General features: G+C 42.8%; 1 protein-coding gene across 4 annotated transcripts in view; it reads left to right on the top strand.

The window, feature by feature from the left end:
* The window catches only part of kynu (kynureninase), a 297370-nt gene that overhangs the window by 54586 nt on the left and 216281 nt on the right, over nucleotides 1-26503 (top strand). The window lies entirely within an intron of this gene.

Raw genomic sequence — 26503 nt, 5'->3', positions numbered from 1 at the left:
TTTGTTTTATTTCTGCTGCCTAACACATATAGTAATACATCATGCATCCATCATCAGTGACCCCTACCACCCAGTTCATGCTCTGTTCTCGCTGCTGCCATCAGCTAGAAGGTAGAAGAGCCTTAGGACTCACACCAACAGGTTCAAGAGCAGTTACTACCCTCCAGCCATTGGGCTCTTGAGCAAAAGGTAACTACACTCACCTTCAATTGCCCCATCATTGAAATATTCCCAGAAACAAATATCTCATTTTCAAGGACTATTCATCTCATGTTCTTGTTATTTATTGCTATTTATTTATATTCACATTTGCACAGTTTTATATGGGGATGATTTTTTTCAAGATTTATTCTTTGGAGTTGCTTACTTTGTTGACATCTTGGCACCCACTTCATGAGTCAATCTACAATGCAATCCAGCATCATTGAAATAGGGCAAATAATCATGAAAATAGGTACTAACACAAGATGTTATTATGTTATACTAATGCTGCGGAGACATAGAATGTACACTTGGATCAGAAAACCTTAATGTACCAGTTGAGACCTTATGAGATTTCCTACTTCAGGTGGATACTGGAAGTGTTGACCTTCTTGCATGGGAAAGTAGAGTTCAGGAAAGCAGACTTTAGAAGGAGGGGTGATCAAGTAATTAATTATGTTTTGATAGGTTTTTCATTATTTTATTACCACCTTTTGAATCAATTCATACTTTTGGCACCAGTTAACTCCCTTCATGACCTTTTTTTTTCCCCCTGAATGTGTTGGTTTGATGTTGGGATTAATTCTTACAGGTTCTGTTTTTCTATAATGCTCTGCTAAATTATTGCAATCTATAGATGAACACAAGAGATTCTGCAGGTTCTGGAAATCCAGAGCAATGGACACAAAGTGCTGGAGGAACTCAGCAGGTCAGGCAGCATCTACGGAAATAAGTAAACAGTCCATATTTTGGACTGAGTCCCTTCGTCGGGATTGGAAAAGAATGTGGAAGATGCCAGATTAAGAAGGTGGGGGTAAGGGAAAGGGCACAAGCTAGAATGTGATAGATGAAGCCAAGTGAGTGTTGAAGGTGGATGAAGTAAGAAGCCAGGAAAAGGTAAAGGGTGGAGATTAATGAATCTGATAGGAAAGGAGAGTGGACCATGGGAGAAAGGGAAGGGAGGAGGGCACTGGGGGAGGTGAGAGGCAGGTGAAGAGAAGAGGGAAGAAGACAGAGGGGGGAATTGAGGAAGGAAGAAAGGGAATAATATGACCAGAATTTGGAGAGATCGATGTCCCTACCATCAGGTTGGAAACTACCTTTATGGAATATGACTTGTTGCTCGTCTGGCCTGATGGTGGTAGAGGAGGAAGGTATGAACCAATATGTTGGATTGGGAATGGGAATTGAAATTAAGAAAAAAGTTTGGCCACTGGGAAATCTTGCTTTAGGTGGATGGAGTGAAGGTGATTGACAAAGTGGTCCCCAATCTACATCATGTTTTGCCATTCCTTAGAAGGAAGTGACGTAGGATTGGAAGATGCAGATTCCTTGTGGGTAATATGAAGATAAGCTAGCCAGCCATATCAAAGAGGATGCCAAAAGTATTTTTCAGATAAATAAAAGAGTAAAAGAGAGGTTAGTGTATTGGACCGATGGAAAATGACACTGGAGAGGTAGAAACTGCAGGAGCAAAAAGATGCCAATGGGAGTTAAAAACAGACCTCCAAACAGTAGTCAGCATGTCGGCTTCAAATTACAATGGGAGTTAGGAAAGGCATGTCAAAAGAGCAATGTTATGATAGTCTTGGGGTAGATTGGGAAAATTAGGTTGGTGCTGGATCCCAAGACAAAGAATTTGTAGAATGCTTACAAGATGGCTTTTTAGATCAGCTTGTGGTTGAACCCACTACAGGAACTGCTATTCTTGGCTCAGTGTTCTGTAATGAACCAGATTTGATTAGGGAGCTTAAGATAAAGGAACCTTAGGAGCCACTGATCATAATGGGTAAAAGCTTAAGTCAAATGCACCAGTAGTACAGTGGAGTAAAGGGGATTACAGAGGCAAGAGAGGAGAGCTGTTCAAAATTGACCAGCTGGAGTTTCCGGGAGCAATTCGGAAGGCACAAGATAGATACATCCCAAATATGGAGGAGTATTCTAAGGCAGGATGATGCAACTGTGGCTAAAAAGGGAAGTCAAAGCCAACGTACAAGCAAAGAGAGAGCATATAATAGAACAAAAGTTAGTGGAAAGTTAGAGGATTGGGAAACTTTTGAAACCAACAGAAGGCAACTTAAAAAAAAAGCCATGGGGGTGGGGGGGAGATGAAATATGAAGATAAGCTAGCCAACTATATCAAAGAGGATACCAAAAGTATTTTTCTGATAAATAAACAAGTTTTAAAGAGAGGTGGGAGTAAAATTTGGACCACTGCAAAATGACACTGGAGAGGAAGTAATGGGGGACATGGAAATGGCAAATGAACTAAATAAGTATCTTGTATTAGTCTTCACTGTGGAAGACACTAGCAGTATGCCAGAAGTTTAAGAGAGTGCAAGGGGCAAAAGTGAATAGAGTTGCAATTACGAAGGAGAAGGTTCTTGGGAAAGTGAAAGGTCTGAAGGCAGATAAGTCACCTGGACCAGATAGATTACTGAAGGAGGTAGCTGAAGAGATTCTGGAGGCAATAATTTTGATCTTTCAAGAATCAGTAGATTCTGCAATGTTTCTGGAGGACTGGTAAATTGCAAATGTCACTGCACTCTTCAAGAAGGGAGTGAAGCAGAAAAAAAAATGGAATTCATAGGCCAGTTAGCCTGACTTCAGTGGTTTGGTAGATTTTGGAGTTGACTGTTGATAATGTGGAGGCACATGATAAAATAGGCCAACATCAGCATATTTCCTTAAGGGATCATCTTGCCCGACAAAGCTGTTGGAATTCATTGAGGAAATAACAAGCAGAATCGACAAAGGATAATCAGTGGATGTTCTTCTTGGATTTTCTGGAGGCCTTCGACAAGGTGCCGCACATGAAGCTGCTTAACAAGATAGGAGTCCATGGTATCACAGGAAAGAAACTAACATAGATAGAGCATTGGCTGATTAGCAGGAGGCAAAGAGTTGGAATAAAAGGAGTCTTTTCTGACTGGCTGCCAGTGACTAGTGGTGTTCCGTAGGGGGTTGGTGTTGGGATGAACAAGAAAAAATCTGCAGATGCTGGACATCCAAGCAAAACACACAAAATGCTGGAGGAACTCAGCAGTTTGAAGGGTCTTGGCCTGAAACATCGACTGTACTCTTTTCCATAGGTGCTGCCTGGCCTACTGAGTTTCTCCAGGACTTTGTGTGTGGCTTTGGACCTCTTCTTTTTATGCTGACTATCAAAGATTTGGATGATGGAATTGATGGTTTTGTGGCCAAGTTTGTGAATGATATGAAGACAGGTAGAGGGACAGATAGTGTTGAGAAAGTGGGAAGGCTGCAGAAAGACTTGGACAGATGAGGAGAATGAGCTTAGAAGTGGCAAGAACATGCATCTACCTCCTGAGGAGTTTGCAGAGCTTTGGCATGACATCTAAAACTTTGACAGACTTCTATAGATAGTAGTGGAGAGTAAATTAACTGATTGACTGACTGCATCACAGCCTGCTATGGAACCACCAAATCCCTTGAATGAAAAATCCTACAAAAAGTAGTGGATATAGCCCAGTCTATCACTGGTAAAACACTACCAACTATTGAGCATATCTACAAGAATCGCTGTCACAGGAAAGCAGCATCCATCATCAGGGCCCCCCACCAGCACCACGTAGGACATGCTCTTTTCTCGCTGCTGCCATCAGGAAGAAGGAATAGTTACTACCCCTCAATCGTCTGGCTCTTGAACCAAAGGGGATAACTTCACTCAGCTTCACTGAAATGTTCCCACAACCAATGGATTCACTTTCAAGGATTCTTCATCTCATGTTCTTGAAATTTATTGCTTATTTATTTATTGTTATTATTTCTTTTGTGTTTGCACAGTTTGTTGTCTTCTCTCTGGTTGAATGCCCCAGTTGGGTGGCCTTTCATTGATTCTGTAATGGTTATTATTCTGTAGATTTACTGAGTATGCCCACAAGAAAATTAATCTCAGGGTTGTATATGGTGACATATGTACTTAGATAATATATTTACTTTGAACTTTAAATGGAATGCAATGTCAAAAAATGTATAGTCATTCATTTTGCTGGAAGGAAATATCACAAACGACCTGACTTGGTCCAACCAAGCAGTCCACTGCCAAAAAGGGCCACCAGCACCTTTACTTCCTGAGAAAGCTAAAGAAATTTGTCCTTTTCCCTAAAACCCTCACTAATTTTTATAGATGCACCGGAGAAAACATTCTTCTAGGGTGCATCACAACCTGGTACGGAGAATGATGCTTTAGATGTGCAGACTCATGGGGTGGCAGCTGAGGACAAGAGGAAGTCTCTCCCTGTTATGGCGGCGGGAAGATAGAGTAAGTGTGTAGGCTTGGGAAATTGAGGAGATGTGAGTGTGGGCAGCATCAACGATGGATTATCTATAGATATCCATCATTGATTAATAGATTATTGGAAACTGGGACTTTGCTTTGTAATTATAGGGAATGTTTGGAATGGTATTTGAAGTTATTTGTATCACAACCTACCACCTTTTGGAAGAAATTGGGAAAATTCAGATTATTAACAAAGAGTAGAAACTAGTCCTTAGTCTATGTGAGCATTGGTTCTTTAGAATAAACTTCTTGATTTAGTGGTTGAATTGTGAATGCATATATTTCAGAGACGATGTTCAGCTTTCAATATAGAGTATTTTTCACTAGTTGAGGTTGAGTAATCACTGCTGAGCCTGAAAAACACTGACTAATGTGTGGCTAAGCCTTGTCTCTTGGACTCCATTGCTAAAATAAATTACCTAGCCTTGAGAACATGCAGACAATTGACTAGTTTGATGGTTGATGATGGAAGTGGCTTTGTCACCACAACCCTAATCTCCAATATCCCTCCCGTACAGAATTCCTTCACTTTGGATTGGCTGGAAGTAGAGGAATGGTGCAAACCAGGGGAGTTCATTTATTGGTTCACTGAGCACATTATCAAAAGTGATTGCCAATGATGAAGTAACAAAAAAAAGAATTCCTTCTGAGTACAGCATCGAATGAAACTTGTCTGTTAAACTCTTTAGTGAATTAACAATTGCGTACTTGCATTCTGTGCCCTGGTATCTCTTTTATTCGGCCACAAGGTCATTGCTGTACAGCAACAACAAAAATACTGAGCAATGATTTTTCTTTAACTTCTCGTTATGAGGATGTTTGCTTTTTCACAATAAGTTTTGAAAAATGTAGTTTAGTCATTTCTGAATAATTTCAGTGTTACACTTTGGCTTTGAGATATTTTATTGGCATTAAATTAATGAAAAGTGCTGAGTGTTGTTTTAAGTGTTAATTTGAGGGGTTGATTTTCATACTTTTGATTTGAAATATCTGTTGTTGTCGAGGTTAATCATTCACTGTTTTGTGAATTTTTTGCATGGTATTTTGAAATTATGAAATTAAGTTGCTAAGATGAACAGATACACAAAATCATCTGAAAATGATTTTAAAATTCTCTCAGCTCATAGCATTGTGTAAGGAAAAGTTAGAGTGGTATTGATGTGATACAAACTTTTGACCGTTTATTCCTACTTATAAAACTCAAGATCTAGAAAGAAATTAGCCAGCTGTGTTTCAGATATAAAAAAACTGGAGATTTTATATGTTGCATGTGTAAATCGGTTTCTGTATTGTACATTCAGTTTAAGATGGTGCTGGGAGAACCTCAGTGACTTCTGGCTGGTGGATAACGAAACAAAGAAAACAACTAAATAATTTGTTAATCACATTTTTCTGGCAAGTAATTACTGCAAGTTATAGTTTGTAAGACCCCTTTGGACTTGAAGGCAATATGTTGTGGCAGAACCAAGGTAAGGCAGTAAGCCCGTCATCGAGACTGAGGAAGACCTGAGTTTCGATCAGTTTAAGTGCTGTGCCGGATCGGAGGGGTTGGTTGCAGGCTGATTCAAGGCGGCAAGATCCAGGCACCAGACTGTATCGAAGTGACTGAACCTGATGTTTGGATGGAGACTTAAGTGAGGGGCCGAATTAGAATACAGGCCAAATCGAGGTGTCGGTATCCAAGCCCCAGAGTGCATCAGTGGAATCAGTGTTTGGACGGAGATTTAAGCACAGGGCTGAATCAAGACAGTGGGGTCCTGGCCTCAGTGCATTTCGAGACGATTGAATCTGATGTTTGGACGTTGATTTATGCACCAGGCCAGACTGAAAAGGTCAGGGCGTCAGGACCCGAGTCAAGTGACAGGCCGATTTGGATCACTGCTCGGCTCTGTGCTGAACAATGGTACTCTCTTTGCGGACTTCAGTTCAGAATGCTGTTTGCTTGCGGTTTTTTTGCATGATTTGTTTTTTTTTCTCTCTGCACGTTGTGTACTTGACACTTTTTTTATGGGTTCTTTTGGCTTTCTTTGTTTTATGGCTTCCTGTTAGGAGACGAATCTCAAGGTTGTATAAAGTATACATACTTTGATAATAAATGTACTTAGAACTTGAACTTGGGTACGTTCATGTTATGGTGTTGGTGACTGAACATTGAAGCTGGTGGATATGGAAGTCTTTATTCAGCAAAACAAGTAGCAGGCTCATATTTGAGACACTTCTGGAAGAAGAGGCTTGATTAACCCAATATTACGTGACATTTTTATATGCTAAAGATCAAAGGTAACTGTAGGACAATTCTACAGTTACTATAGTTACAATATATCTCAGTGCTTCCTTTGAATTCCACAGCATTTTCAAACACCTCCATCTTCACACCCACACTCCAGGTTATCTTCAGCTCACAATAGTCATCCAATTCAGTTTGTGGTGAGTAAATATGGGGTATGGAGAAGAGAGAGAGAAAATTAATGGTCTCCTGAGTTTACTGCTTTCTCTAGCCTGCCTTGCATCCCTCCCCCCCACTTCCTGTCCTCTTCTTGCATCTCACCAAACTGCACCCTCTCTTGCATTTTTAATAGCCATAGTCATAGTTATACTTTATTGATCCTGGAGGAAATTGGATTTTCGTTACAGTTGCTCCATAAGTAATAAATAGTAATAAAACCATAAATAGTAATATGTAAATTATGCCAGGAAATAAGTCCAGGACCAGCCTATTGGCTCAGGGTGTCTGACCCTCCAAGGGAGGAGTTGTAAAGTTTGATGGCCACAGGCAGGAATGACTTCCTATGATGCTCAGTGCTGCATCTTGGTGGAATGAGTCTCTGGCTGAATGTACTCCTGTGCCCAACCAGTACATTATGTAGTGGATGGGAGACATTGACCAAGATGGCATGCAACTTGGACAGCATCCTCTTTTCAGACACCACCGTCAGAGAGTCCAGTTCCATCCCCACAACATCACTGGCCTTACGAATGAGTTTGTTGATTCTGTTGGTGTCTGCTACCCTCAGCCTGCTGCCCCAGCACACAACAGCAAACATGATAGCACTGGCCACCACAGACTTTGATAACAAATAGGTTGCCTTATGTTTCAAACTTTAAATTCCAATTGTCATCCTCCGATTGCTTCATGACGCTCCCTTCATAGAAACAAAGAAAATCTACAGCACAATACAGGCCCTTTGGCCAACAAACCTGTGCCGAACATATCCTAACCTTAGAAATTACCCAGGGTTACTCATAGCCCTCTATTTTTCTGAGCTCCATGTACCTATCCAGAAGCCGTTAAAAGATGCTATCATATCCGCCTCCTCCACCGTCCCCGGCAGCCCATTCCAAGCACTCACCACTCTCTGTGGGGGGAAAAAAGAAACTTAACCCCTGACATCTCCTCTGTACCTTCTTCAAAGCCCCTTAAAACTGTGCCCTCTCATGCTAACCATTTCAGCCCTGGGAAAAAGCCTCTGACTATCCACACAGTCAATGACTCTCATCATCTTATATACCTCTATCAGGTCACCTCTCATCCTTCATCACTCCAAGGGAAGAAGGCTGAGTTTTCTCAACCTATTCTCATAAGGCATGCTCCCCAATCCAGGCAACATCAATTCAAATCTCTTTTACACACTTCCTATGGTTCCCACAGCCTTCCTATAGCGAGGTGACCAGAAGTGAGCACAGTACTCCAAGTGGGGTCTGACCAGGGTCCTATATAGCTGCAACGTTACCTCTTAGCTCCTAAACTTAATCCCACGATTGATGTAGGCCAATGCACAGATGTACAATGCTCTTTCTTAACCACAGAGTCAACCTATGCAGCAACTTCGAGGTGTCCTATGGACTTGGAACCCAAGGTCCCTCTGACCCTCCGCACTGCCAAGAGTCTTACCATTAATACTATGTTCTGTCACCATAGTTGACCTATCAAAATGAACCACCTCATACTTATCTGGCTTGACCTCCATCTCCCACTTCTCAGCCCAGTTTTCCATGCTATCAATTTCCCGCTGTAACCTCGGACAGCCCTCCACACTATCCACAACACCTCCAAACTTTATGTCATCAGCAAACTTACTCACCCATCCCTCCACTTCCTCTTCCAGGTCATTATTAAAATCATGAAGAATAGGGGTCCCAGAACAAATCCCTGAGGTGCACCACTTGTGACGGACCTCCATGCAGAATATGACCCGTCTATAACCACTCCTTGCCTTCTGTGGGCAAGCCAGTTCTGGATCCACAAAGCAATGTCCTCGTGGATCCCATGCCTCTTTACTTTCTCAATAAAGCCTTGCATGGGGTACCTTGTCAAATGCCATGCTGAAATCCATATACACTACATCTACTGCTCTGCCTTCATCAATGTGTTTAGTCATATCCTCAGAAAATTCAATCAGGCTCGTAAGGCATGACCTGCCTTTGCCAAAGCCATGCTGACTATTCCTAATCATATTATACCTCTCCAAATGTTCATAAATGCTGCCTTTCAGGATCTTCTCCATCAACTTACTAACCACTGAGGTAAGACTCACTGGTCTATAATTTCCTGGGCTATCTCTACTCCCTTTCTTGAATAATGGAACAACATCCACAACCCTCCAATCGTCCGGAACCTCTCCCGTCCCCACTGATGCAAAGATCATTGCGAGAGGCTCAGCAATCTCCTCTCTCGCCTCCCACAGTAGCCTGGGGTATACCTCTTCCGGTTCCAGTGACTTATCTAACTTCAAGCAACACACATAAAAGTTGCTGGTGAACGCAGCAGGCCAGGCAGCATCTCTAGGAAGAGGTGCAGTCGATGTTTCAGGCCGAGACCCTTTGTCAGGACTAACTGAAAGAAGAGCTAGTAAGAGATCTGAAACTTTCAAATCTCTTACTAGCTCTTCTTTCAGTTAGTCCTGACGAAGGGTCTCAGCCTGAAACGTCGACTGCACCTCTTCCTAGAGATGCTGCCTGGCCTGCTGCGTTCACCAGCAACTTTTATGTGTGTTGCTTGAATTTCCAGCATCTGCAGAATTCCTGTTGTTTGCGTTTAAACTTATCTAACTTGATGTTTTCCAAAAGCTCCAGCACATCCTCTTTCTTAATATCTACATGCTCAAGTTTTTCAGTCCACTACAAGTCAACCCTACAATTGCCAAGATCCTTTTCCGTAGTGAATACTGCAGCAAAGTACTCATTAAGTACCTCTGCTATCTCCTTCGGTTCCATACACACTTTTCCACTGTCACACTTGATTGGTCCTATTCTCTCATGTCTTATCCTCTTGCTCTTCACATACTTGTAGAATGCCTTGGGATTTTCCTTAATCATGTCTGCCAAGGCCTTCTCATGGCCCCTTCTGGCTCTCCTAATTTCATTCTTAAGCTCCATCCTGCTAGCCTTATAATCTTCTAGATCTCTATCATTACCAAGTCTTTTGAACCTTTCGTAAGCTCTTCTTCTTGACTAGGTTTACAACAGCCTTTGTACACCACAGTTCCTGTACCCTACCATCCTTTCCCTGTCTCATTGGAATATACCTGTGCAGAACTCCACGCAAATATCCCCTGAACATTGGCCATATGTTTGCCTGAGAACATCTGTTCCCAATTTGTGCTTCCAAGTTCTTGCCTGATAGCCTCATATTTCCCCTTACTCCAATTAAACGCTTTCCTAACTTGTCTATTCCTATCCTTCTCCAATGCTATGGTAAAGGAGATAGAATTGTGGTCACTATCTCCAAAATGCTCTCCCACTGAGAGACCTGACACCTGACCAGGTTCATTTCACAATACCAGATCAAGTACTGCCTCTCCTGTTGTCGGCTTATCTACATATTGTGTCAGGAAACCTTCTTGAACACACCTAACAAACTTTACCCCATGGCCCCTCGCCCTGGGACATACCAATCGATATTTGGGAAATTAAAATATCCCACCACAACAACACTTATTATTACACCTTTCCAGAATCTGTCTCCCAATCTGCTCCTTGATGTCCCTGTTACTATTGTGTGGACAATAAAAAAAACTCTCAATAGAGTTATTGACCCCTTGCTGTTCCTAACTTCCACCCACAGAGACTCCATAGACAATCCCTCCATGACTTCCTAATTTTCTGCAGCTGTGACGCTATCTCTGATCAACAGTGCCACGCCCCCACCTCTTTTTCTCCCTCCCTGTCCTTTCTAAAACATTCGAAGTAACCATTCCTGCCCCTGAGCCATCCAAGTCTCTGTAATGGCCACAACATGATAGCTCCAAGTACTGATGCACGCTCTAAGCTCATCCGCTTTGTTTGTAATATTATGAGGGGAGGAGAAAATGGTGGCGCGACGCAGCGCACACGGTCGCTCTGAAATGATATCGGCATTTGTTAAGTAGGTAATTTACACAATCCTGATTTGATGGAGACAGACGTGAGAAGCATGGAGGAACATCTGGAGAAATTTCTGAAATGCCTGTGTCACTGCTGCTGCTACTGTGCGATCGAGAATCTCCAGAGGGGAAGGCACCAAATCCTCGGCTTTGTCTATTGCCTGTTACCGTGGCTGGGGTTGAAGAGTTGAAGCGCTTGGCAGAGATGGTGCTCGGTGTTGGAGGGCTGGTCTGAGGCTCGAAGTTTTCGGACGTACTCGAGTCGGCTGTGGTCAGGGTGCTGCATCGGCAAGTTTGTGGCACTGGAGGTTCACGGCAGGGAGAGTTTCTCCCTTCTACTGTCTGCGTGAGATGATGGGACTTTTGAGAGTCTTTTAGACTCTTTTTTACCGTGCCCATAGTCTGTTCTTTATCAAATTACCGTATTGCTTTGCACTGTTGTAACTATATGTTATAATTATGTGGTTTTTGTCAGTTTTTTTTAGTCTTGGTTTGTCTTGTGTTTCTGTGATATGATACTGGAGGAACATTGTATTATTTCTTAATGCATTGTGACGAAAGCGGGTTACAAAAGTACACATAGACTAAGATGTTAACTGTCCTGTGCTAGCACCAGTGGAATCAACAGTTGATCTGCCACCTGTCTTCAGGAGAGAGAGATAAGTAAGACAATGGAGCAGCATTTGGAAATGTTAATGAAGAGACAAGAGAGTTTAACGGGAGGAGACACCGGTCTGAATATTGTCAAGACTGGCTCCTTTTGAACCCTGGGATCAACAGTTGATCTGCCACCTGTCTTCAGGAGAGAGAGATAAGTAAGACAATGGAGCAGCATTTGGAAATGTTAATGAAGAGACGAGAGAGTTTAACGGAAGGAGACACCGGTCTGAGTATTGTCATGACTGGCTCCTTTTGAACCCTGAACTGTTTGAAGTGTGGTGAACAAGCGATACCCCAGCAGGTGGATAAAAAGGGGCAGGTTCGCTAAGACACGGACCCACGACACCACGAGGTAACGAGACCCTGGAAGCGGTGTGCCCCCCACAAGTCGGTGGGAGTTTTTGGAGGACTGTTCGCGGGGCCAGCCATAGACGCACAGGGTGGAAAGATATGGTCGGCGGGAACCTGGTGTGTGTGTCCACCATTGCCTGGGTGCCGGATTCACAGCAGAGGATCGATCGTATCTGAAACAGAGGGGTCACAGTCGGTGACCTCAGAAGACATTACAAAGGGCTCGTGCCGAAAGCTAACTGCAAGGAATATCAAAGGTCTGTTGAATCCGATTTGAATATTAGCATTCACTCTCTCTCTCTCTCCAACAACACGACGGCGACTACTGCAAACTGAATTAAACTAAACTCTGTCACTCGTGATTGATCATTTTACCCCTAGACTGCAATAGAGCTTGATTGACCCTATTATCCTAGTTCTGTGTACATGTGTGTTTATTCATTGCTAACCTGTTGCATTTATATCCTTACTATTAGAGTACTGTGTTGCTTATTTCTTTAATAAAACTTTCTTAGTTCCAGTAATCCAGACTCCAACTGAGTGGTCCATTTCTGCTGGTTTGGCAACCCAGTTACGGGTACGTAACAGCATGCATTAGTAAATGACAATAAAAGAGGACTGCGTGTCCTCATAAACTAATCTAATATTCCTTGCTTTAAAATAGACACATCTCACACCATTGGTTTGAGCACATCCCTTCTCTACCACCTGCCTACCCTCTCGCACGCACTGTCGCCAAGCTTTCTCTATATGTGATCCAACCGCCTCTTCCTCAGTCTCTTTGGTTTGGTCTCACCCCCAGCAATCCTAGTTTAAACTCTCCCCAGTAGCCTTAGCAAACCTCTCTACCTGGATATTGGTCCCCCTGGGATTCAAGTGCAACGTGTTCTTTTTGTATAGGTCACACCTGCCCCAAAAGAAGTCCCAATCATCCAGAAATCTGAATCCCTGACCCCTGCTCTAATCCCTCAGCCACGCATTTATCCTCCACCTCACTCTATTCCTATACTCACTGTCATGTGGCACAGGCAGTAATCCCGAGATTACTACCTTTGTGGTCCTGCTTCTCAACTTCCTTCTGAACTCCCTGCAGTCTGTTTTCAGAACCTCCTCCCTTTTCCTGCCTATGTCGTTGGTACCAATATGTATCACAACCTCTGGCTGTTCTCCTTGCCACTTCAGGATATCGTGGATGTGATGAGAAACATCCTGGACCCTGGCACCTGGGAGGCAAACTACCATCTGAGTTTCTTTCCTGCATCCACAAAATCGCTTGTCTGACCCCCTAACAATAGAGTCCACTATCACTGCTGTGCTAACTTCTACTTTGAAAAAGACACACTCGACAACTTCATGCCCAAAGAAACAAGTTTATCTCAAACGTCAAAAGCGTTATGTATATACAGAGGCTTTCACAATCTGTACGGCATGGCAGGAACACTATATACAAAGCACACCGAAAGTAAAAAGAACGAAAGTAAAACCCCCCATTATCCTAATTATTGTTAACTTACTTTTAATAATGCTCACATTACAACACTTCTCCCCCTTTAAGATCCATCATTCCCCAAATGTAAGAACTGAGAAATAAAAAATAGTGGTGTTATTAACTTGCGTACTCCTGAAAACTTGTACTAGTATCTCAGCAACAGTTTATCATACAAAACATCTAGAAAACATGACAGATTCAACATTCAATCTACCAACAACAACAAAAAAACTGTTTTGTCAAAGATTCAGTCTGTCAGGAGGTTTACGAGTGCGCTGTGATCTACGCACTACCCCAGGTGACCCAGCAGGCACCGCTGGAGAGGGTGTTTTGGGTGGATCTGGTGTTGGGGGCATGAGAGGGGTCTGTGAGTCTGCGTGAGAGTTTCCATCCTCTTCAGGGGACCCCGACCCCTCTGCCAGCGTCTTGCTCTCTGGCAAAGTCACTGGTGGACATGCTTCCACCGTAGTCTGTCTCACTTTTGCCTTCATGTCCGGGCAGATCCAATCTTGACTTGGGCCTACGCCCCGTCAACATCTCTGCTGGAGTGCGGGCAGTCATAGTCTGTGGCGTGATGCGGTATTTAAACAGGAAACATGACAGGCCTTCCTTCACTGTCTGAACAGCCCGCTCAGCCAAACCATTTGAGGCTGGGTGGAAAGGGGCCATCTGAATGTAATGAATGCCATTCTGCTGCATGAACTCACTGAACAGTTCACTGGTGAACGTCGGGCCATTATCAGTGACCAGAGAGTCAGGCAACCCGTGGACTGCAAGCACTTGCCTGAGTTTGTCTGTGGTTGAGGGGACTGTGATGTTGCTCATGATGTCAGCTTCGGTCCACATAAAAGGGCCAGCAAAGTCCAAATGTAGCCTAGACCAGGGGTGGTCTGGCCACTCCCATGGGTGCAAAGGAGCTGGTGGTGGCATATTCTGATTAGTCTGACATTGCATGCATGATTTTACCTTGTTCTCCAGATCCTGATCCATTCTTGGCCACCAAACGTAGGATCTTGCACGGCTTTTCATTTGAGACACTCCTGGGTGAGTCTCATGAATTTCCTCCACAATCTATGAACAGCTGGGGGGGCATGATGACCCTCGCCCCCCCCCCCCCCAGAAAATGCAGCCATCCTGCAGGCTGAGTTCTGTCTTGTGTTTGGCATAAGGCCTCATTTCCTCCCCTTCCATGACCCTGGGCCAACCTTGTAAAAAAAATGACGACTTGGTACAGGACTGGGTCCCTCTCTGTCCACTGCTTGATCTGGGTCACCTTTACAGGTGTCTCTGACAGCCTCTCCAAGGAAAACACAGTCTCTGGAGGCACGTATGTAGCAACAGGTGTCTCAGGTAAAGGTAGCCGACTCAGTAGATTGGCGTTTGCATTATCCTCACCCGCTCTGTACACTATAGTGTACTGGTAGGCTGACAGTGTAAGAGCCCAACGCTGTATTCTGGCTGAGGTTAGTGGTGGGATGCATCTAGTCTCACTGAACAGGCTCATCAGTGGTTTATGGTCCATATAAATTGTAAGTGCATGTCCATAAAGGTACTGATGAAAGCATTTGACCGCAAAAACGATGGCAAAACCTTCTTTGTCTAGCTGTGAGTATCCCTTCTCAGCAGCCGTCAGGGTACGTGAAGCAAAACCAATAGACTTCTCTGAACAGTCCTCCATTACATGTGAGAGAACTGCCCTGACTCCATAGGGCGAGGCATCGCATGCCAGGGTGATCTCCTTGTCTGGGTCATAGTGAACAATCAGCTTCGCTGAGTGGAGGAGTTCTTTCACTTCCTTGAAAGCTTTCTCCTGCTCCTCACCCCACTGTCACTTAGTGTCATTGTGAAGCAGCTTATACAGTGGGGTCAAAACCCTTGAGAGGTCATGAAGAAACTTGCCATTATAATTCACCATGCCCAGAAATGATCTGAGTTCCGTCACGGTCTCAGGGCTTGGGGCTTCCTTAATAGCTCTCACTTTGTCCTCCACAGGGCAAAGCCCCTCAGCTGTGATCTTGTATCCCAGGTAAGTCACACTCGATGCCAGGAACACACATTTGCAGCATTTCAATCACAGCCGTGCGTCTGAGAGCCTCTTCAGTATCTGTTCGAAGTTCGCCAGATGCTCCACCCCCGTAGCCCCTGTGATCAAAATATCATCAAGGTACACTGCTACGTGTGGAATCCCCTGCAGCAAAGTGTCCATTGTCCTTTGGAAAATGACAGGGCTGGACGCCACTCCAAACACCAGGCGATTGTACTTGAACAATCCCCTGTGCGTATTAATTGTGACGTACTCCTTGAATCCTCATCGAGCAGCAGCTGTTGGTAAGCATGGCTCATGCCCAGCTTTGTGAACAGCTTACCCCCTGACAGGGTCGCAAAGGTCGTTCACCCGTGGCAATGGGTACTCCTCCAGCCGAGAGACCTGATTCACTGTAACCTTATAATCCCCACATATCCTCACCGTTTTATCTGCCTACAAAACTGGAACAATGGGAGCCGCCCACCTTGAAAACTGGACGGGTCAATAATGCCCAGCCTCTGTAAACATTCCAGTTCCTCTTCGACTTTACCTTTCATGGCATAGGGCACTGACCTGGGCTTAAATAAACGTGGTGTAGCCTCAGGGTCGACATGGAGTTTCACTGTCACACCCTTCAGTGTTCCTAGCTCGTCCCTGAAAACGTCGCTGTACCGCTGCGGAATGTCTTCCGTCATGTGTGCATACTTAATTTCATGCCAGTTTAACCGGATTTTGTGAAGCCAATCGCGGCCCAAAAGACTGGGCTCCCTGCCCTTAGCTAACACAAGCCTGGCTTCAGCCTTCTGACCCCCGGCTGAAAAGTCCACATATACCACCCCGAAATGAAGTATGGGCTGCCCCGTATAGGTCCTGAGTTTGAGCTTTGACTGTCTAATGGGAGGTAGGTTAGACCCCCATGTCCTCCTGAAGGTCTCTTCACTAATGACCGATGCAGTAGCCCCTGAATCAATCTCAAACTTAATGTCCTTTCCCCTGACAGTGACTGTGGCATAATATGGTTCAGGTGGTTCCTCATCTGCTTCCACTGCAAACATGTTGTAGGCACCCACTGCCTCTTCATCTGCATCTTCTAGCTGGTGTGTGGCTGCCTGAGCCTGTTGAGCATTCCCCTGCCCAGACTTAATCTTACCCTTTGAACTTCTGCACTTTTTAGCAAAAGGCCCCTTTTTGCTACAAACATGGCAGACAGTGTCTTTGAATTTGCAATCATTTGCGTAGTGCATCCCTCTGCACCAAAAACATTCCACCCTCTTTTCCTGTTCACCAGTCGCCCTCCTGACTTGGTGCACTGTTGCTGACTGCGACCCACCATGTCCTTTCTGGATATCCTTGACATTATTAGCAGCCATCTCCATGCCTTGGGCAATCTCAGAGGCTTTCTTGAAAGTCAACCTGGGGTTTCCCCTAAGAGGTGGCATTGTATGGCGTCATTATTAATGCCGCATACCAATCGATCATGGAGCATGTCTTCCAACACCGCTCCAAAATCACAATGCTCTGACAGCTGCCAAAGCTTGGCCACAAAATTGGCCACAGACTGACCTGGCTTTCTGAAACGGCTGTGAAACTTACACTGTTGGACTTTCACAGAAGGTTTCAGATTGTGGTGGTTCCCTACGAGCTTGACCAGTTCATCATATGGAATGTCCCCCGGTTTCCGCAGTGTGGCTAAATTCCTTATTAGCTTGTAAGTATTCGCCCCACACACACTCGGGAGAGTAGAGCGCTTCTTAACCTCCTCAGTAATTCCATTAGCACAGGAAAAGTGTCCCAACCTTTCCTCATACTCCAGCCAGTCCTCCATAACCTCCACAAATTCGATGATAGTCCCAAACGTAGCCATCTGAATGTAAGTCCCCTTATCGGCGCTGCTGCTCCCATTCGAAACGCACCGACATGTCCACAAAACCAGTTCACCGCATCACCAAAAATATGTGGTAACTTCTACTTTGAAAAAGGCACACTCGACAACTTCATGCCCAAAGAAAGAACTTTATCTCAAATGTCAAAACCGTTATGTATATACAGAGGCTTTCACAACCCATACAGCATGGCAGGAACACTATATACAAAGCACACCGGAAGTGAAAAGAACGGAAGTAAAAAACCCCCCATTATCCTAATTAGTATTATCTTACTTTTAATCATGCTCACATTACAACAACTGCTGCCATTCTCTTCCTTTCCCTACCCTTCTGAGCCACAGGGCCAGACTCTGTGCCAGATACACGGCCACTGTTGCTTCTCCCAGGTAGGCCCCCCCCCCAACAGTACTCAAGCAGGAGTACTTATTATTAAGGAGTACAGCCACAGGGGTACTCTCTGGTATCTGACTCCTGCCCTTCCCTCTCCTGATTGTTACCCACTAATCGGTCTCCCCAGGCTCCGGTGTGATTACCTGCCTATAGCTCCTCTCTATCACCTCTTCATTTCCCCTGTTTGACACAATATTATTAATTTTGAAGAAAATTACAGTGGCATGCGTAAATACAAAATGGAATTTCCTGACATAGTATTAGCTTTTAAACTGTTAGATATTGCATGTCTAGACATAAAGGACAGACAGCTGGTGTTAACTGCATGTACCGAATTTACCTTTGCATCTACTGAAGAGGATTTTTGGAGAAAGGGCCACCAAGACAATAGTTGGAATTAGTTTGAGTCAGGAAATGCCATACTAAGCAGAAACAAGAGTATAGCAAGTGTTGGTCTCAGAGTGACCAGACGAGGATACCATTACCTGGCACAAATCCATTAAATAAAGTACAGCAGGAGAACAAATGGTGTGCTTTGTCAAAGTGGGCAGGAAACTGTCTGCACAGGATCGAAGAAGTTAAGCTGACTGAAGAAAATTACAAATCTGAAAATGTAGAAGAGTTCCATATCATATTACTTATTAGTGCAGAGATATCTGATGCAGAGATCTTGCTGATAGAATCTCTAGGATCTGCTGTTAATGATGTAGCATGCACATGCACAGTGTGTGGAGGAAAATGGCTTGAAAGCTATGTAAGTGAACTGAACCAGGATGAAGTGCATAAACTGATGAACACAAATACATCCAGTTACAAACCATTCAAATTTGGAAATGGAAAGATTGTACATTCTACCAAAAGAGTGAAAATTCCTGCAAAAACAAGGCAGGCAAAATGTTAGATCGAAACAGAAGTGGTGCCAGTGAACATTCCATTACTCTTAAATAATTCTTCCCTAAAGAAAGCAGGAGCAGTACTGGATATGGAGAATGACCAAGCTGTGGTATTTCAACAGCCAGTGTCTTTTAAACTCACTAGCTCTGGACATTACTGTGTGAACATCTAGATATAGACACTACTGAGAATCAATGTGAGAATGAACTAACTGTCACACAAAACAAGACCATAAGATGAGGAGAAACACAAAATGTTGCTTGAATTTCACGAGCAGTTTAGATAGGCTTCTATTGATAAACTTCAGAAACTGCTCAGGAGTTCAGGAAACAAAGATGCAGATATTTTTACCATTCTAAAGCAGTTAATTGACAGCTGTGAGACACGCCAGACGTTTGGAAAGCCCAAATGCAAGCCTGTGGTGGGTTTGCCACTAGCGTCTGAGTACACTGAAACAGTAGCCGTAGACCTACATGAACTGGAACAAGGAGTGTGGTATCTCCATATCATTGATGAGTTCACACGTTTCAGTGCTAGTAGCATTGTAAGCATAAAGAGACCTTCAGAGATGGAGGGAAAAAAGCTTCATTCATTCCTGGATAAGTGTCCATGGCCCTCTTTGGAAAGTATTCAGTGACAATGGTGGTGACTTTAATGATGATTTCAGAGATATGGTGGAAAACTTTAACATTGGAACAGAGACCTTGGAGTAATGGACTTGGAGCAACGCAATCAAATGCTCACTGAGATAACGCTGAAGGTAAAGAAAAACGATGGCTGTGATTGGAATATAGCCCTGCCTGGGTCTTTGTGGCGAAGAATGCTATGCACAATATACATGGCTATAGCCCGTATCAACCAGAATCCAAACCTTCCCTCTGTACTGGTTGACAGGCCACCTGCTCTAGAGGACAGCACAGGGAGTGATATGTCAAAGCATCAGTAATCCCATTACATGGACATAAAATCCGTTTCTTCCAGGGAATGGAGCTGTCACGTGACATTTACATTAAATTCCTTCCTGAAGCCAGAAGTGAAGGAACACTGTGGAATCTCAAAAAGTGTGTCTATGGTCCAGCAGATGTATCATTCTACTGGTATGAAACGGTCAAGGAAATAATGTTGCAAACATAAAGATGTCATAAATTGATCCAGCTGCTTTTTACTGGCAAGATTCAGGATAAAATGCGATTGGAGTGCTTGCCTGTCATGTCGATGACTTCATATGGGAGGTTCACCAAACTCCACTACAGCAAATTCAGCCTTTCAGGTTGGACAGGAGGAAAATGACAGACATCCTTGCTGTTGATGGACAGTACAACTGCACCAAGAAAGCTACATCAGGGATCTTAAGACAATTCACATGGAATCCTCACGTGCCACACAACGGGATGCACCCGTCAGTGAAGCTGAAGCCTAGCAATTTAGGTGAAAGGTTAGATTCTATGGGTGGCAAGACAGAGCAGACCTGATATCATGTTTGATGTCTACAAATTGGCATCCAGCAAAAAAGAAATGCCACAGTACAAATTTTATATGAGGCAATCAAGATAGTGTGCAGAATTCAATCTGAAAAAAAGTACTTTTCAAGTTTAAACAGCTTGGAAAAGATAGCTCACAGAGACTTGTTGTCTTCAGTGATGCCTCACTTGGAAACCTTCCTGATGGAGATATTCGAAGGGGACATTTTATTGTACAGATGGGAGAAGAAGGAAGATTTTCATCTCTCTGGTGGCAATCAAAAAGGATCCAAAAATTTGTATGTACTACACTGGCAGGAGAAATCCTTGCAATGTCTGAGGGTATTGACAATGCTGTTTATCTGGCCACACACTATTCTGAGCATTTCCATGGTGAACCAAAGAAGAACAGTCTACAGATATCTTGTGTTGCAGGCAACTACTGTTTGGATGATGCTGTTAAATCCACCAAATCAGTTACAGAGAAGAGGCTTCGTCTCGAGATAAGCAGCGTCAAGGAACTTGTCCAAGCACCGAAAATTCATCACATGCTATGGTCAACTACAAAGGAACAACTAGCTAACTGACTCACAAAGAAGGGAGCTCCAGCTCTCGTGCTGCTAAAGGCATTTGGTACTCATGAACTGTATCAACATCAAGGGTTAGAACTCATTCCCATATCTGAATGGACATTTGAATTGCTTTTCCTTTTAATTTTTATTTTAATATACATAAAAAGGATGGGTGATTATTGAGTTCTGTTCATTGTTGGCACATGCATTTTCCCTGTTACAGGCATGCGTGCAAAGGGAGAAATGGGATTACTGGTATAAAGATGCTGGTCCTCATGTTTTAATCTCAGACCATAAAAGTTAAGTTGTTTAAACAAAAAAAACTTGTCTTTGTTGTTTGAGCTTTAGCAATTAGAGCCTTCTAGTTGTCTCTGAAATTCATTCCATTGCAGTCAGTGTGGCATATTAATTTCCAAACATAATCTTCTTGCTGTGTTCCCTTTGACTAAGCTTTAGCTCATCTATTGCCGTGGATTCCGCTTAATTGGAACACATCTGGAGCAGTTCATTTTTGCCCAATTAAACGGCTGTCTTATTTAGCTGAAGTTTCATGGAAATAGTTAAAAAGGTATGAAAAAGACAAACTGCCATTTAAATGAGCAATGAATTATGTATTTAAATGAGATTCAGAACATCACCAAAGGTACTACAGTACTACAGAACTGTCTATTAGTTCCTGCTAGTTATCAACAGAGGAATTCATCCAGTGTACCCTGCCTTGTGTGGCATGTCCAGAGAGCGGTAGCACCTCCGGTGACGCAGCCTGTCATGTCCATTCTGAGGCAGCTCACTCACTTTTGGTTCCCAGTGGATGAGCTTTCACCTGTAGCTCCAAGTAGCTTTTTGCATGTGACAGTGGCCATATCCCAGGACACTGCTTTGACATGTGGGCTAAACTACGTCAGGTTAGCTGGCGTGCCTAATACAGCGGTGAAATAGGGGTGTGCCTGTCTTAGTATGTGAAGTAATCTCCAGTGGACTGGGTAGACGAGATCGGCAGTAAGATCCAGCGGCCAAGAAGGTGATTCTGCAATGCTTCATGGAGACTGAAGGGCACAGAAGTCATGGCTATCCACTGCATCCAAGGAAGACACCAGTTTGTGACGACTACTTGTATCACTGAGCCTGGACTTCCGAAGTCGAGAGAGTGGAACTGTCTCAGTGCAATGGCTTATCTGCTTTAAGAAAACTCTCCTGCATAGGTTTCCCTTTAATCATTTGATACGACAAACAACCAAAACGCTGTCATGGTTCTTTTGATTGACTGTAAATGTATGAACACCTAGTGCAGATAATGGTCTGCCTTCATACGATACTTCTGACAAATGCACCCTCCAATTCTTCATTTTCATCGTAACATTCAAGATGATTGTTGATACCTTCAAATTCTTCATAGTGCCTAACTTGTTGAAGTAGTGAAATGGTTTCATTTTCACTCCCAGCCATTTCAGGCATCTCCAAACCTGAATGTTTGAAACCACAATGAACAAACAACTCTAAATTATGTTACTGCTTATTTCTCGCCAACCATCAGTGACTTCTTTTTGCACACAAATACACACAACTGACACTTCTGAAAATTGCTCACTCTAAGTATGATGTATTGTCTAATAGCCACACAAGCTCATGTGTCTGACTCTAGTTAGAAACTGTTCAGCACAGCCTCCTGTCCTATGTAAGCAGCAGAGTGTCTCAAATAAACAAAGGGAATCCTAGTTATTTTCTCAATTAATCCTTGTTCTTTAAGAGTTGTCCCAAATAAGCTTCTGCAATTAACTGATAGACCAATTAACCAGAATCCTAGATTAATTCAATGAAGGCTTTAACTAACTTCTGAAAAGTGTGTAAGTGCTGTATAAATGTGATTGTTGTTTTACTGAAATGTTTCAAGCTGTGAATCTTGCCGGGAACTCCTTTGTGATCTCCAATTCTACATATGCCAGGTGCAATATTAGAAAACTGCTTATCCTTGATTTGGCAGTCTTGAAGGAGAAGGAGGAAATTGCAGTAACTCCCACTAGATATTAGAGCGACCCATTATGTGAGCCAGAAACTAAATGACATTTTGTTCTGCCAGTGCCCAAGGGTAGGTTTATCTTCTGTTGTATGTGCTAAATAAACAGTACGTTGAATATTTTCATAGAACTCCACCTGGAAAATTTGGTTTCAGAGATGTCAGTGGTAATGAATTTCAGAGGCAGAGATCAGTGCACACATGCTACCCTGTTACATAAATTGTGTACCCACATCTGTGAATCTAATTACTTAACCACTCCTTGGAAGGGTATCATCAGAAAGCTCTGGCATCCAAGCTTTTCAATTCCTGTGGTTACAAAAAAAAGGCCCATAATTTTGCTGCTTATTTTTGACTTGCATCTTCAGGGTACATCCATTTTCTTTTCAAGGTGCTTTAATGCAGTAGCTTACTGATCTTTACTTCACTGATAATATTGCTTGATGATGTTCTCTCTGGCAACCTTGAGCTCTTGCTGTGCTCCGTAGGCACAGAAAAAATGGCATTAAAGGGAAAAGTGTGTCATGTAGTATACTGAGAGGAATTGTAGCTGATAATAGCCACGTGCTTTGTTTTTTTTGTTCGTGTTCATCAATGATATTGACAGCACTAAACTGGGGGTGAGGTTGGAGGGGCTGTAGCTGAATTTTTAATTTATATCAGGAATTTAAGATGAAAATTCTGTCCTTTATATTAAAAAAAAACACAGATAATTAGCAAGCAGTTTCCTTAGTTACCAGGTAATGGAAACAGAAATTGGAATTAATTTATCCTGGATAACTCTGCAACCTGGATGGGGGAAGGTCTCCTGTCACTTCTGCCTTTTGTTCAGTCTCTTCAAAGTTAATGAAAGCAGGCTGTAAAATCCTGCATTGTTGCCAAAGCTGAATATCTACGTAGGAAGACTATTGGAAGCTGTTCTGATAACACACAGTGAACAGCAATTAATAGCAGGAAAGAATGAGCAGAGATTTATCTATATTTTAGTTGCTTCTGTATTTGTTTGATCAAAGAAATGGCCAGCTAAAACCACCTTTGCTTTCATTTGTGCCACCTAACTAATGACAAATGTTTATTTTATTAAGCATTGGTGGATATAGCACTCTGTTGGAAATCAGAGAAGTTAATAAACAATAAAAGACATCCTTAAGTAGGCAATAATAAATGACAAACTTTGGAAATCAAACTTTGCCAGAGAATTTTTGACTACTTGGCTTTTTTCAGAAACAAAGAAATGTTAATGCTAAAGAAATGGAAGCCATGTCAGTTCTTCCTACTAGCTGTTGGATGAAAGAAACTCTGAGCCATTTATGTTATTGGCTGTCAATTCCAGCATCATCGATCAAGGACTGCATTTTGGAAAAAGGTTTCATTGGCAGAATAATATGTTACAGACAAAAGTCAGTCAATGTGTCCTCAACTGTAAGGTGACTTCATCAGCTCTGTAGAACCACCTCCTTGTAAGGGACACACATCAAAGTTGCTGGTGAACGCAGCAGGCCAGGCAGCATCTCTAAGAAGAGCCTGGCCTGCTGCGTTCACCAGCAACTTTGATGTGTGTTGCTTGAATTTCCAGCATCTTCAGAATTTCTGTTGTTTTCCTTGTAAGAGATTACAGTACTATCTAAAATTTAAACAGGCGAAGTTAATGAGTGACCATATCAAGGACCTATTTCTCCATTAAGACCCCTGCAGTCTTTTAACTGTAATCTTAAGTTAACAGATAGGCTTTTTTTTTCTGAAGACTGAAGAATATCAAGGATTGATGTTAAGTTGTATATTCTGATGTTACAGAATCATGGCAACGTAGGAGTCTAAAATACATCAACTGGCCCAACTCATCCATTACAATTGTGCTAACCAGCAATGTTTTCTTGTGTAAGGCCCACATCTCTTTTTTTTCTCTTATCCAGGTACCTGCCCAAATAACTTTTAAACTTTGAGATTGGCTCTGCCACTAGTACAAATATGGCATTTTGGTCTGGATATCCACCACGCTCCATGCTGGAAATTGCCCCTCAGATCTCCTTTAAATTTCTCCCGCCCCCCCTCGAAGTTTATTATCAAAGTGCATATTTGTGGCTGCCTGCTAGAAGACGAATCTCAAGGTTGTATACCATATACACCCTTGTGAGATTCGTCTCCTTGCAGGCAGCACAAACCAAAGAAGCACGATAGAATCCATGACAAATACCACAACAAAGACTGTTAAAAATCCAATGTGTGGGAAAAAAAGAAATTGGGTAAACAATAAAAAAGTAAACAAATAATACACAGAAAACGAACTGCAGAGTTCCCAAAGTAAGTCCATGACGTGGAGCCAGTTCAGCACTGCAGCTGGTCCAGGAGCCCGGTGGCCACAGCCACAGGGCCACCTTAAACTTGTGCCATTTAATTCTAAATTCCTTTGCCTTGGGCAAAAAGGACTTGCCCTGTATCCTGAATATACCTCTCATATTTTTTTTTAAACCTCTATAAGGTCACTTGGTCTCCTGAATCATAGAAACATAGAAAACCTACAGCACAATACAGGCCTTTTGGCCCACAAAGTTGTGCCAAAATGTCCACTCAAAAAGAAACATTTTATCAAATCTGGAATAAATGGATTGAATATATAACCCCAATGCGAGCAGACTTTAGATGACTCTCCTAACGATTTATATTGCGCTTCTCATCAACACAGTAATATTGCTAACGTAAGCACCCCTAGGCTAAATGTTTGTTGTTTTTTTTTGGAAAATAGAGAATTAACACAAGTAAAGGGAAAGATTTGGGAAAGGGATAAAAAAAAATGAAAAAATTAAGTAAATAAGTACATAGGGATTGGATAATTATGTCTGCGGGCAGGAACAAGCACGAACAAATTGGGATATAAACACCTACAATAGTTGGTATATAGGCTTGTATGCAGCATTTTGGACCAGTGGAAATGGTCCAGAAGGGTTGTATGGAAACTATTATTACCATTTTTCTTAACAACTAATTTCATTACTTAGCCTAATAGGTTAGATTTACCACAGTACATAATTATCTATTTAAATGTTTATTTTGCTTTTATATCATCTCAATGTGTACGTAAGAATGTATAAATAATTGTAGTTTTATACATATAAAAAAATGGAAAAGGTTATATGTGTGAAAAAAGTACATGGATAATTGTGAACTTCTTATCCAAATAAAAATAAAATTAAAAAAAAAGAAATAGTAAAAAAAGAAATTACTAGGCTTATCTATAGCCCTATATTTTTCTAAGCTCCATATACCTATCCAAAACTCTCTTAAAAGACCCTATCGTATCCGCCTCCACCACCGTTGCCAGCAGCCCATTCCATGCACTCACCACTCTCTGAGTAAAAAAAACTTACATAGAAACATAGAAACATAGAAAATAGGTGCAGGAGGAGGCCATTCGGCCCTTCGAGCCTGCACCGCCATTTATTATGATCATGGCTGATCATCCAACTCAGAACCCCGCCCCAGCCTTCCCTCCATTCCCCCTGATCCCCGTAGCCACAAGGGCCATATCTAACTCCCTCTTAAATATAGCCAATGAACTGGCCTCACTGTTTCCTGTGGCAGAGAATTCCACAGATTCACCACTCTCTGTGTGAAGAAGTTTTTCCTAATCTCGGTCCTAAAAGGCCTCCCCTTTATCCTCAAACTGTGACCCCTCGTTCTGGACCTCCAACATCGGGAACAATCTTCCTGCATCTAGCCTGTCCAATCCCTTTAGGATTTTATACGTTTCAATCAGATCCCCCCTCAATCTTCTAAATTCCAACGAGTACAAGCCCAGTTCATCCAGTCTTTCTTCATATGAAAGTCCTGCCATCCCAGGAATCAATCTGGTGAACCTTCTTTGTACTCCCTCTATGGCAAGGATGTCTTTCCTCAG

The sequence above is a fragment of the Mobula hypostoma genome, chromosome 5, assembly GCF_963921235.1.
Source record: "Mobula hypostoma chromosome 5, sMobHyp1.1, whole genome shotgun sequence".
Taxonomy (NCBI): domain Eukaryota; kingdom Metazoa; phylum Chordata; class Chondrichthyes; order Myliobatiformes; family Myliobatidae; genus Mobula; species Mobula hypostoma.
The sequence above is the reverse complement of the archived record's forward strand: the minus strand, read 5'-3'. Positions and strand labels throughout refer to the sequence as shown.